The 13,514-nt window shown below is 42.2% G+C and overlaps 1 protein-coding gene and 1 non-coding gene across 8 annotated transcripts in view; one reads left to right on the top strand and one right to left on the bottom strand.

Annotated features, from left to right (window-relative positions):
• Positions 1-13,514, top strand: part of LOC124721404 (protein O-linked-mannose beta-1,2-N-acetylglucosaminyltransferase 1-like) — a 2,183,308-nt gene that overhangs the window by 1,106,402 nt on the left and 1,063,392 nt on the right. The window lies entirely within an intron of this gene.
• Trnas-cga lies at positions 933-1,007 on the bottom strand. The gene has a single exon. It is a non-coding gene; the product is annotated as a tRNA-Ser (tRNA).

Here is a 13,514-nt window from a genome sequence, read left to right as displayed (position 1 = left end):
TCGTTCCATCAGATATTTTAGTTCTGGAGGGTTTGTTCTATAACACACAATCAAATCCGCAACATTATGTCTAAAGTTTCGTAATTCTAGTAAACTGTTGCTAATAAAAACCATATCAACACGTACAACGCAATGTCCTCCGTGCTAGATAATTACGGCAAATGGTGTACAGCTTACTGACATGAGACTTCTTTGAGTTGTTCCGAGGTGTTTTATGGAAGATAAGAAACAAAGACATTACGTGAGAGCCGGCCGGAGTGGCCGAGCGGTTCTGGGCGCTTCAGTCCGGAACCGCGCGACCGCTACGGTCGCAGGTTCGAATCCTGCCTCGGGCATGGATCTGTGTGATGTCCTTAGGTTAGTTAGGTTTAAGTAGTTCTAAGTTATAAGGGACTGATGACCTCAGCTGTTAAGTCTCATAGTGCTCAGAGCCATTTGAACCATTACGTGAGAGTTAAATGTATACTGTGTACAGGATAAAATGAATATAGGAAAAGCTGTGGTAATAATTTTTCAAGTATGTCACCTAACATATTTCGTCCTCCGTTTTCCCGAAACCGTGTCCGAACTGTATCCACATATCCGACTAACGCAACACTGTGTAAAAACTGGCTTTCGTGTAATGTATTCACCATTTCATTATCCCAGGTTATGGTATCAGGTAAAAGGTCATTTCTAAGATGTATTCTGGAGTGCCCATTTTCTGCAGGGTGGGCAGAATAATCGGTCCGGCAAATATTTACAAGACTGATGCGGAATAAATCCTTGTTACCGAACAGGAGAACTGCCGATCACAGAAAATACTGGAAACCGTGATTTCGAAGCACCAATCGGTTCCTGTCACATGCATTCTCACGATTCCGAGTGCTATGCGAAGCACAATTCGCAGAAAACGTGTGCAGGAATGAAACTTCCTGGCAGATTAAAACTGTGTGCCGGACCGAGACTCGAACTCGGGACCTTTGCCTTTCGCGGGCAAGTGCTCTACCAACTGAGCTATCCAAGCACGACTCACGCCCCGTCCTCACTGCTTTACTTCTGCCAGTACCTCGTCACCTACCTCCCAAACTTAACAGAAGCTCTCCTGCGAACCATGCAGAACTAGCACTCCTGAAAGAAAGGATATTGCGGAGACATGGCTTAGCCACAGCCTGGGTGATGTTTCCAGAATGAGATTTTCACTCTGCAGCGGAGGCAAAGGTCCCGAGTTCGAATCTCGGTCCGGCACACAGTTTTAATCTGCCAGGAAGTTTCATATCAGCGCACACTCCGCTGCAGAGTGAAAATCTCATTCTGGTGTGCAGAAATGTTTATACAAGAGGTTTTAAACTGGGGGTGTTCAGGCAAAACCTTCAGCAAAGTCTTAAATTCAAAAATCTGCGAAGGGCTTACGTCACCTTACTGAGAGGGCCTCTATGATTGCGTGGTACCTCTCTACCGGTCGATGTTGAAGCCACCTTCAATAAACTCCCCATCATGTACGTCGTGCTTCCCGCGGAGTGCATCCTTCATTGGGCGAAAGGTGCCGGGTCATGGCTGGACTGTAGAGTGGATGAGGAAGAACAGTGCAACGCAGTTCTGCGAGCTCCTCCCCGGTGCACAGATTGTGTCAGGCCTTGCGCTGTCGTGGAGGAGAAGTCCGTTTGCATTTTTGTGGCACGTTGTGCTGTGTGCTGGCATCCGGCACGCGGGAGATCGAACTGGTTTGCGAGACCTTCTATCGACCATAACAGACGCCTCGTCCAGCGACTGACCGTGCTTTTGTTCAGTGCCAGGTCTCCGTAGGCCTCCTGTGAACGGTTCTGAATATCTGCTATGCTCTGGTTCAAATGGCTCAAATGGCTCTGAGCACTATGGGACTTAACATTTGTCGTTATCAGTCCGCTGGAACTTAGAACTACTTAAACCTAACTAACCTAAGGACATCACACACATCCATGCCCGAGGCAGTATTCGAACCTGCGACCTTAGCGGTCGCGCGGTTCCAGATCGTAGCGCCTAGAACCGCTCGGTCACCCCGGCCGGCCACTACGTTTCGACGCGGCATTGCATTTGGCCAGTAACCGCCAGAAGTTCACGGTGAATAATAATTTAGAATTTTTGCTCAGATGAATCATATGGCCACACGTACTGCAGCTTCGGAGTACGTTTCCAGTTGCTGCGCCATTTCAGTTGTCCGCTTGTGATGAGCCTTTTATCCGCACCGCAGTAAAACTGTGTCTGCAGGAAACCCGGAACAACCCTTTCTTCTGACAATTGCCACTCTTGTTGTGCAATGGTCTTAGCGTGAGATGACGTGCGTAATTTATTTTATGACTTCCCTTCGTACTAAAGTGGAGTGTAGTCATTGATCTATCACTGTATAATAAAACAACAACTCGGCCAGCAAAGCCTATCCCATTATTACGAGCAAGCATATGGTGAGACTTACATAAGGAAATTATTCTTGCTCGTCATCCCTGCCAGGCTGTAAAGATCAGCGAATTTTATAACCACCACCCTGGAAGAGACAAGAAGTGAATACTGGAATTTTCAGGGTTCTTCAGAATGGATTGGTGAATCTTCGAAATAAGCTATCTTGGTGTGACTGTTCCAAGAGGCAGAACGTGTAACAACTACTTCGATTTAGAGATGATGAAAAGACATGGCTGACTATGTTTCTTTGGTTGGATGCTGAGTAGATGTAGCTCGCTGTCGAAAGGATGCGGTGCTTGACACTGATGTGACCGCTGCCTTTTATTGCACCTCACCTGTCTAGTTCTTGCTATCTGCGACATGTCATGCAAGGGTAACTAACTTTACCCTTGCATAATTTGTCGTAGGTACCAAGAAAATCCGCTACTGCTCTTACTACCCTTTTTTTCCTTGGCGCTTGCCTTGGCACATTTTTCCCTCTGCCCTTAAACCCGCTAAAATGTTCAAATATGTGTGAATTTCTAAGGGACCAAACTGCTGAGGTCCCTAGCCTTACACTTCCAGATTGTAAGCGAAAAGTCTGACGTAAGTCTCATGCTGCATTTTCGTACTAGTATTCAAATACCATCTGTAGTAGACAGAATGAAAACCAACCTGTTATGTCAGTAAATAATGTATCATCTTACTCTCACTCTCCGACACCTGATGCCAAAGCTCTTACCATTCATTGTGAAAAGTATACTCTGTCAGTAGAAAAAGTTTCGAAACTGTATTCATAAAAAAAGTTAGAGAGGTTAAGTTGGTGATCTTTATGCTACAGGTGTTCCACATAGTCTCCCCCCAACTGAGTACAACACACACAACGTTCATTAAACCATGTAAAACTCTCAGATATGTCCTTTTTGGGATGTTGTTCAACTCTTACATCACATTAGCTTGAATGTCGATTATGTCCTTAAAGCGCTGACACTTCATGTGAATGTCTGCACTATGTCGTTTTATGGTAGAATCGTATTGATAACACCAAGTCTCATCACCAGAGATGAAATTCTCCAGAAAATAATTGTCCGGGTTTTGCATTTCAATTCGTGACAGGCCTCCACGCGTTGTTGTTTTTGTTCGGAAGTCAAGGTGTGCGGGACAAACTTCGTACACAGAATTTTCACTTCCTCAAAACATTCAGGAGAGTACATAAAATGTATTCGTAGTGTCGAATATGAACCACCTTCGTCAATGAAAATTTGTGCTAGACTGTAACCTGAATCCGGATTTCCCGCTTCGGCTATTCGTGCACGAATCACGGCCACACCCAAACTTCCATATGTCTTCGTCGTTGTGTCACAATCGGCACTCGTACGTTACGTACATTTCCATCCAGGAACGATTATTTATTGAGAGTCGAGAACCTGGTATTGGCAAATAAACACAAAATAGCATTGTCTTGTTATTAAGAAGTACGACGTATACATTCTGGAGAATGTCTTGAAAACCTTATTTAGAGATACTACTACATTGCGATTTATGACACAACAACGCTGACACACTACGGGCACACGTCTACTATTGAACACTGCCTGCTCGCAACTGCTTAGTCGATTGCACGTCAGCTGTTTGCACCGAGCGGTCTCAGGCGCTGCAGTCATGGACTGTGCGGCTGATCCCGGCGGAGGTTCGAGTCCTCCCTCGGGCATGGGTGTGTGTATTTGTCCTTAGGATAATTTAGGTTAAGTAGTGTGTAAACTTAGGGACTGATGACCTTCGCAGTTAAGTCCCATAAGATTTCACACACATTCGAACTTTTTTTTTCAGTTGTTTGCAATTGTTGGTTCAAACAGCCACCGTAGTTACAGCGCTGACGTTACTTATACGCCAGGAATAAAATCAGTCTCGGAATACTTTGGACGGACAGTGTATGTGTATCTCGCATTGGCGCGACAGCGTGACACCCCTCTCGGCAGACGGAAATGTCACGGGACTGCCTACAATGTTGGCTGCCAGTGGCCTTTAAACTGTCATGCGGGAAGTCCTACCCCTGAGCCTTAAGGGAAAGTTAAACGGTTTCGCTCATATTCTTAGGGACATTCTTAGTTAAAAATGCTTGAATTAAAACCAGAAATGGTGAAATCATCGTTTAGAAACGGCAGGGGGAACTGCTTTGAACATTTTTCTATATTTTGACATGTGCAAAAATTTTAACGAGAAAACGTAGCGCTTAATCTCTGCTCAAAGAACACGGCGGAAAAAGCGCACCGCTTTGAGATTAATTTCGTTATGAGACGAAAATAGCTGATATTACTGAAATTATAATTAAACTCTGCCCAAATTTATTGCAGTTGCTTAATCGTTAGCTACGGATGTAATCGATAAACAAGTTAAGGTGGTGTAAAATTAAAGGGTATACCTCCGTGTAGGACAGTGGTGCGACCAGTTTACGAAGACCAATGAGAGGCTAATAGCCATGAACAAATATTGCCTTGAAAAGATACGGGAAGATAGCAGCCACAGAGCAATGTCACTGGAATGAACACAAAAACATTATAAGTGGTGATACGTGTAAATGAATTCTACGTCACGTACGTTGACTTTCCGCTTTTAACACTGAGTACCTTACTTCAGTTATTCAGAATTCCTCTAACGCATTTCAAACAGTAAGCAACGTCTAACCTCATTCTACGTAAATGCTATGCAGTTTTCTTTCTATAGTTTCTGCAGCAAAGAAAATTGTTCAGCGCTATCCTGCTGTGGGAAACACTGAAAAGATTTTTTGAGAACTGCCTACACAAGACAAACACAGATTATTTAAAACTCAGAGCTTTGGCATCCGACATCTGACTCAGAGCGACACGTCATAGTCGTGAGTGCAATATCTATAACAGGTAAACAGATGAGACGTACCTCAAATGCAATTATATATCGTTCTCATTGTTTCTCCCGTAATTAACAACTGTGATAGAGTTATGGGCAGAACTACGCTTTCCTTGCTTCACGGCCTTCGCGTGTCAGTTGAATGTGAGCGATGTGCTGCTTCTCCTTACGTGCAAAACAAAAGATACGGCCTAAGTAGCATCCGCTTGGACATAGAGCAATAATAAGTAGCATAAGAAACACAGTTGGTGACTTACAGTTTTATAAATTAAAAAATTCAATCAATTAGTTACTTTCCATATGACTGATGATCTGATGGAAACCTTTTGAATTAACGCCACTTCCTTGCTTTTACGATCTCTAAGGTGCAATGTCGATGATTGTGATGAGAGCTTACACTGTGTTGCTGATATTAGACGCGGGAGAAGATGTACGACCCTCCATCAGAACGTGACTAGCTACTCTTGAAAAGCTACAAGGGAGTTGCCGAACTGGAAGAACTCATGCGGCAGATGGAGCACCATCAAAATAGCTTTATCTCGTCACATGGTGTTACGGAATTCGTTAATTAAATCCGAAATATGCACACAGTCGACTGAACAGAAGTTGCTAGACATCACCATGCTTCCCTTCTCCTGTGCAATGCCAGCGATGAAATATTCTTAAATCACCAGGGTTTGAAACAGGCATCTTGATCGGCGCCTTCGTGCCAGTTCCCCGCCCCCAGATGCAGAGCGTTCGCGTTGTAGCACATGGATTCAACACCTCAGGTTCATCAACCAGCTGACATCCCCACACAGATCTGAAAATTCATTTCACTTACAGTTCTGAATGATAGCGGGTTCTTCTTCCATAATCATGAGTAGCTGTACCGTATTTGAAGAACTTCCCCGTCATCATGCTCTTACACGTGAAGTCACACTCAAAGACAAATAAAAAGACGCTCCATGAAGGAATTATCCGAATGGGACTTAAATCGGTAGGTGTGATATACATATACAAACAAATTATTACAACTTCAGAAAAACTGAAAGATTTATTAAAAAGAGATAGCTTCACAAATTGAGCAAATCAGTAACGCGTTGACCCACCATCGCCCTTATGCAACCATTTGTTCGGCTTGGCATTCATTGCTAGACTTATCGTATGTCCTCCTGAGGGATATCGCGCCACATTCTGTCCAGTTGGTGCATTAGATCGTCAAAATCCCGACCTGGTTGGAGCGCCCTCCCCATAAAGGAGCAAACGTTGTCAATTAGGGAGACATCCAGCGACCTTGCTTGCAAAGGTAGGATTTGACAAGTACGAAGACAATCAATAGAATCTCTCGCCGTGTGCACGCGGGCATTATCTTGCTGAAATGTAAGCCCAGGATGGCTACGTATCGCTGTGCTGCAAGGGTGCCGCAGATGACAACCAAAGGGTCCTTCTATAAAAAGAAATGGCACCCCAAATCATTAGTCCTGGTTTTCGGCCGTATGGCGAGCGATCCTCAGGTTGGTATCCCATTGCCGTCCGGAGCGTCTCCAGAAAGACCTTCGTGGGTCATCGGAGCTCAATTCAAAGCGGGATTCATCACTGAAGTTCTACTCGTCAATGAAATTCCAGGCCGAGCGTGTCTGCAGATTCCCCGGATAGCGTTGGAGTACCAATCTGATTGTCGTCCGCCATACGGCCGGCAGCCAGGGCTGATGGTCTGGGGTGCATTTCTTTTCTTAGCAGGAACCCTTTGGTTGTTGAACACTTATTCGACGATATTCTGCATCTCGTTTTGTTGGCCTTCATGGTAAATCATCCCAGGCTTACATTTCAGCAAGATAGTGCCCGCTCGCACACGGCGAGAGTTTCTACTGCTTGTCTTCTTGATTTCGAAACCCTACTTTGGCCAGCCAAGGTCGGCAGATCTCTTTCCAGTTGAAAACGTCTGGAGCATTATGGGCAGGGCCCTCCGTTCAGTTCAGGATTTTTACAATCTAACGAGCCAATTGGAGAGAATTTGGCACGATATCCCTCAGGAGGACATCCAATACCTCTATCAATAAATACCAAGCCGAATAACTGCTTGCATAAGCGTCAGAGGTGGACCAAGGCGTTTCTGAAATTGTAATCGTTTGTTCTTCTATACATGTACATCACATCCACACGATTTCACTCCCATTCTGATAATTCCTTCGTGGTGCGTCGTTTTTTTGTGCGTCTAGGGAAGGCCACGGAATTAATCTGACAAGGACTTATATTTGTTTAAAGCCTTTTTAGGTGAAATTTTGTTAGGGTGGGTCGCCTGAAAATGGCGTACAGCTCAAGAGATGACGTCTCTTCAAACATGAGAATAATTTTAAATCCGAAGAAAAACACGAAGAAGTAAAGAGTCTATCATCTCTGCAGTAGTGACTCCCAATCACTTCTTGATATTGCAAAAGCCTTAAAATTCTTTTCGTGCGGCACTGAAACTGAAGTACGTCTCTGACAAAATACTGTTCAGTAGTGTATCGGGATAGTTCTTTTGGCCGGCCGGAGTGGCCGTGCGGTTCTAGGCGCTACAGTCGGGAGCCGAGCGACCGCTACGGTCGCAGGTTCGAATCCTGCCTCGGGCATGGATGTGTGTGATGTCCTTAGGTTAGATAGGTTTAATTAGTTCTAAGTTCTAGGCGACTGATGACCTCAGAAGTTAAGCCGCATAGTACTCAGAGCCATTTGAACCCATTTTTTTATAGTTCTTTCAAAACGAAAAAAAAAGGAACCACGGACGATTCCAGACTACTTCTTTCAATCTGCGGCAGAATTTATTGTAATGCATGCCCTCGAAAGATTAGAATTATCTTTTGGGCAACCATCTTCTGCGGACGTGGGACATGCCTTACGAATCAACTCATCGGAGAACGTCTCACTTTCTGTTTAAAGCCTCAGTCTGACAGTACATCTCTCGTGCACCGCAAAAGTGCTTGTATAAGTTTTTCTCCTGTCTCCATGGCGTACTACTTCGGTGAGGTATGCACTGGAAGAGCGTTTGTCACGTTTGAAAGAGGGGAGGCACAGGCCGACTATATGTCATACGGAGTAATCAGTTGACGCGGTTGGAACCAACATTGTCGTCTAAAGGCGAAGGGTCATGTTATGGCCCCGGTATGGCACAAAACCTTGTCTGGAACTTCTGTGGAGGATAATTCCAACCCCATTCCTTAAATAGCTCTGTTTTCTATGACGTCAACGCCGAAGTGGCACGAAATTGCAACACAGACACCGAAATAAATGTGAACTGACAAATTTTTGCAATTATTTCATGGAGCAACTCACAAAATTAATTTGTAGTCCAGTAAAGCTATTATAGAAGGGAGAAATATTTGAGCGCTTAAATTGGTTATTGACCGTGTTATCACGTGTAACTTTATGTGAGAAGTGTACCCAAAGGGCAGGAGTACGGGATAAAGGCTGTTGACATGTATCCTGGTAAAATTGGATTATTTTATATTATTAGGAATTTTCATTCCGTGAGATTATTGAAAAACTGAAGAAGGTGCGATACGTTTAGAACACATGTAGAGACGGATTCGCAATGCACCCTCTGACAGCTGACGACTTTGTGACAGAGATGATGTAACACCGGGCTAAGCGAAAACGTGGAAGGGGCGGCCGGCGATGGAATGCATGGAATAAATAATGAACGGCAGTGGAGTTAATCCCACAGGAAATTGAAGCGACTATCCTCGACGCGCCAGCGTCAACCGCGACGATCTCGCGAGCTCAGTTCACGTTCACGTTCACTACAGCTCTGTTTCGTTAACACCGCTGGCGGAAACAGGTTTACATCTTTTATTTCAGTACTTCACAACTGTCTACATGAAACAACTAAAAATACGAGTACATCTCATTCCGCAATTAGTCCGGAAAACGTTTTCTTTTGTTTTCAAGTGCCCACATCTAATACTAATACTAATACTAATAACAATCTTATATAAAGACTGTCGGAAAGACCACCAACTAAAATTTTTTCTTCGACAGAGTAAAGAAGCATCGAAAGTAATGTTTAGATTCGAAAGATCATTTGAAAAATCTCATCCTGCGAAATATTGACAGAAACCTTGATGAACTGTTAGACTGTAGAGTCCAAAAGTCTAATTTAGAATTAATAATAACAGTACATAATGGAGGTGGTTCCCCTGTAATGGAATTACTGATTCATTATATCATTATTAAACTTTTTCGAAATAGTAAAACAGTTTAAGAAAATTAAGTATTTTAAGATGACTGTAATGTCTAGAACGATAGATGTGAAAGATTTCAGTTTTGTTTCTAAAACGTTCTGAAATACGCGAAAAATCACATAGAAATAGATTATGCTTTTGAAACACTTAGTGCATGGAAAGGAAAAATAATCAAAATATCAATAAAACAACAAATTTGCTGATGATAGAATACAAAGTAATATTGAAAGTTCTTCTGAAACTGAAAAGAGACGAAAATGCCTTAAAGACATAGAAAGGAAAACACGATTTTGGTTCCAAGAAGGAGACATAATGCCACAGACAGCTTTTAAACTTAAAGTCCATACGTCGCCACTAATCGTTAAACAGAAAATAGCATGATATACTGTCGATTAGATACCGACACAGTGAACCAGACAGTTAGCAAATGTCATATTATGGCTAAACTAGAAAACAAAATTTATGAAGTCCTATAAAAAGCAAAATTTAATATGAAATGTAAGGTGAAGTTTGGAACTAAAAAAAGGTGATATAATATTACGCTTTTACTTTCTTTGTAAAATATAAAGATATGGTACAGTGATCTTAAAAATTACATAATGGAACCGTTACACTACAATGAAAGTTCTGTAACATTTGTACAAAATCGTTTTAGAGCAGTAAATTGGTAACCCCGCAAGAGGATGTAGCCAATAGAAGTAGTCTTTTCGAACCACGGTGCAACTTTGCATTTTTTGCATATAAAGATAACTGCTGGTGGTGAAAGAAGCTATAAGTGACAGAAAAATTCACAGTATCAAACAAGAGCTGAATGTCGGACCTCTGGTTGCACTTACGCTCTTAGTCACGGAAACATATCCACACACTAGGAAAAAAAATGGGAACTTAGGAAATGGAAGGAGAACGAGCTATAATGTTTAATTATTTTGAAGAACTCGTTTAAGGGAATGGAGTAGGTTCCGTAGCACAGGGAAAAAACAATAAAGTGAGAAGAATATGAGCCTCAAGTAAGCAAATATTGAACTAAAAATGTTAACCTAACAATATAAACGCTAAGATAATCACCCTACTATGGTTGGAGTGTATTAGTTATATGTACGTGTATGCTTGACAGTTAATGATAAACTGCAGAGAAAAATTTTACACAATGAGAAAAATCTCCACTCACTAAAGTAAAGCTAGGAGAGGAGCAATCAAGTAAATATAAAAGGACCTATTAACCACAGTAGCTGGAAGAGGAACTATACTGTTTACTAGTCGGTGCTGGGACAAAGAAGTATGCATTCTGACATAACAGATAATCTCATGCCACTCTTGGAAATCATTCCGTTACTGTACAGCTGTAATTGTAGGGCCAGTCAGATTACCGAGTTCTAAACAAATGTGGTGGTGACGCAATACGTGATCAAGTATGAAAGTGAACAAATATTTATATTGCGGAAAAGACCTGTCATCCGCTAGCCACACAAGTTAAATACTGGCAAAACACTAACACAGCAACAAATGTCGTTTAGACAACATTAATATATGGGCAGTAGCTTTCAGGCAAGGGAACCACCAAATAAGATTATAGGAAACTAAAGTTTTGTACAGGTTTAAGTACTTCTACGTTAAAATGTAGAAAGTTTCCAGTAAACTCAAAAACGTAAGTGTAACAGGGAATGAGTAGAATTTTAGCGACTTCTTCGAATCTCGAAATACCGTTTTCCGTATCTCATCGATCTTAATGTTTTTATTAGCGACATAATGCACTCTCTGCTGAGATGCCTTCCATTTCCACGGCACACGAAGCTGCTGTTCGTGGGAAGTGTTCGTACCAGAAAAAAGTCACTCCGGATCTCACTCATTTTCTCTGTAGCGGGAGATGTGCAAAATTCTTCTTTGCTATCGTTGGTGGCGTCGACAAGTCGGTACGGCACAATTATCAAACAGAGCATTCAAAGTTTCGTAGATGAACTCTGATAGCTACTCTCCTTCTTATCGTAGATCATCGACAATAATAGGTGACCCTCTACATTACATGTCCATACATACTCCTCAAGCCACCGTACGGTACACTGCGGAGGGTACCACGTACAACTTCAAGTCATTTCCTTTCCTGTTCTGTGCGCTAAAAGGGCGAGGGAAAAACGACAGCCCATAAGCTTCCGTACGACCCCTAATTTCTCTCGTCTTCATCGCCCTTACGCGGAATGTACGTTGGGAGCAGCAGAATCGTTTTGCAGTCATCCTCAAACGCCGTTTCTCTAAATTGGCGCAGTAGTACTTCGCGAAAAGGGCATAGCCTTCCCTCTAGGGATTTCTATTTGAGTTCACGAAGCATCTCCGTAACACTTGTGGTGTGCTAATGGAACCTACAAATATAGCGACAAGCCTCTTAATTTCTTCGATGTATTTGCTTAATCCGACCTGCTGGGGATCCCAAACACTCCACCAGTACTCAAGAATTGGTCGCACTATACTCCGTTCATCATAAGTATAAACCTGACATAAACAAACACAAACGTGATGATTGGTCAGCGGCCGTAGCTCTCGTACACTAGTGTTGTTCCGTTCGTGGAAGTAGGTCCAACTTATGTATTAGACATTTTATTAGTATGTCACTGAAAATGAAACCTTAAGACATTCTAATGTATTAACAGCCATCAACGTTTTTCTTAATCATACTTCAGATACGTAATTTTTATTTCAAAAATCGTGTACAGTCACAGTCTCTGTAAGCGCTACGTGTGCTCTGACTGTCTCACTGTTCATATGTACCGCGAAAATGGATGACACTGCTTCCTGTTTCGTAGTGAAACACACGCGTGGAATACCTTCAATGCCTGGAAACTAGTTGTTCTTAATGATTTTCACAACGTTCAAGGGAAAAACGAGCTTTGATTTTTGTTGAGAAAGACGATGTACTAAATATAAAACGTGCAATTGTAATTGTAATCATGGTGTAACAAGCATAGTCGTTTGATAATCGAGCGGGCTGGTAGGCGGTGTTTCGAAACCCGTTGAGGTAAAAAAAGTTTTATTTGTTCCATTACAGTACCTAAATCATTTAAATGTGAAATTTATCAATATGTGGTAACTAACTCATATTTAACCATCATTTTTCAAGAAAAATGCCTCTCTTCTCGTTCGTAATTACACATCACAGGCAGAATTCTGGATTCCATTGAATTACACATTCTTAATTATCGATATGTTATAAAAGAGTGTTAAAGATTTTGAAGCTAAGAAAACATCACACAATTACATTTTTTGGAGAAAAATGAAAAATCAAATACTCTTTGTTTGAATATGCCCACTGTTTTATAGAACAGATGTGGTCTCACACGAGCCAGAGTGATAATCGTCGTAGAAGCACGGAAAACAATTTTCACGGCGTGGAGCACACTGTAGAAATGTTGCATTTTTACAGTTGTCACCGTACCACTGCTATCTGAACCCAAAAGAATTGATCTGGAGCCAAGTTAAGGGATTTGTCGCGAGAATTAACAAGACATTTAAGCTGTCAAACTTACTGGAACTAACGCACGAAGCTTATTGGCACGTCACTGCCGAAAGATGGTGAACAGCGCGTCATAAAAGAGGAGAAGGAGGAAATGTGGACTTTTTGGTGGCTTGGGATTCTGTTGTTGATCGCTTCGTTATCAGTGTAGCAGTACTGAAATGTACCACTTTCCTCGGAGTCCAATATGAAGAAGTTCAGGGATTACCAGACGACTGACTGTAATACCTGCACTGGATTCAATATTAACTACATTGTGAAATCCCAGCAGTGCGCTTTCACGCCGCACATGGCTCATGCAGAAAAATTACCCTTGTTACAGGAATTTTTAACACTCGTTTTTAAATACAGTACTATGTTAGCTATGGTTGAGAGCATGTTTTCCTCCAGATCACTTAAGAAGCGTATCACCGGAGTTTTACCATTATTTCCTACTGTTCAAATGAACGTAGTATAGCAATCTATACGCTGTCTCCTTTACAGATAAGCTACGCTTTCCCAAAATTCTCCCAAAAAAACGAAGTCGAGCA

This window comes from Schistocerca piceifrons, chromosome X (assembly GCF_021461385.2).
Source record: "Schistocerca piceifrons isolate TAMUIC-IGC-003096 chromosome X, iqSchPice1.1, whole genome shotgun sequence".
Lineage (NCBI taxonomy): Eukaryota > Metazoa > Arthropoda > Insecta > Orthoptera > Acrididae > Schistocerca > Schistocerca piceifrons.
This window is presented reverse-complemented; position numbering and strand designations above follow the sequence as displayed.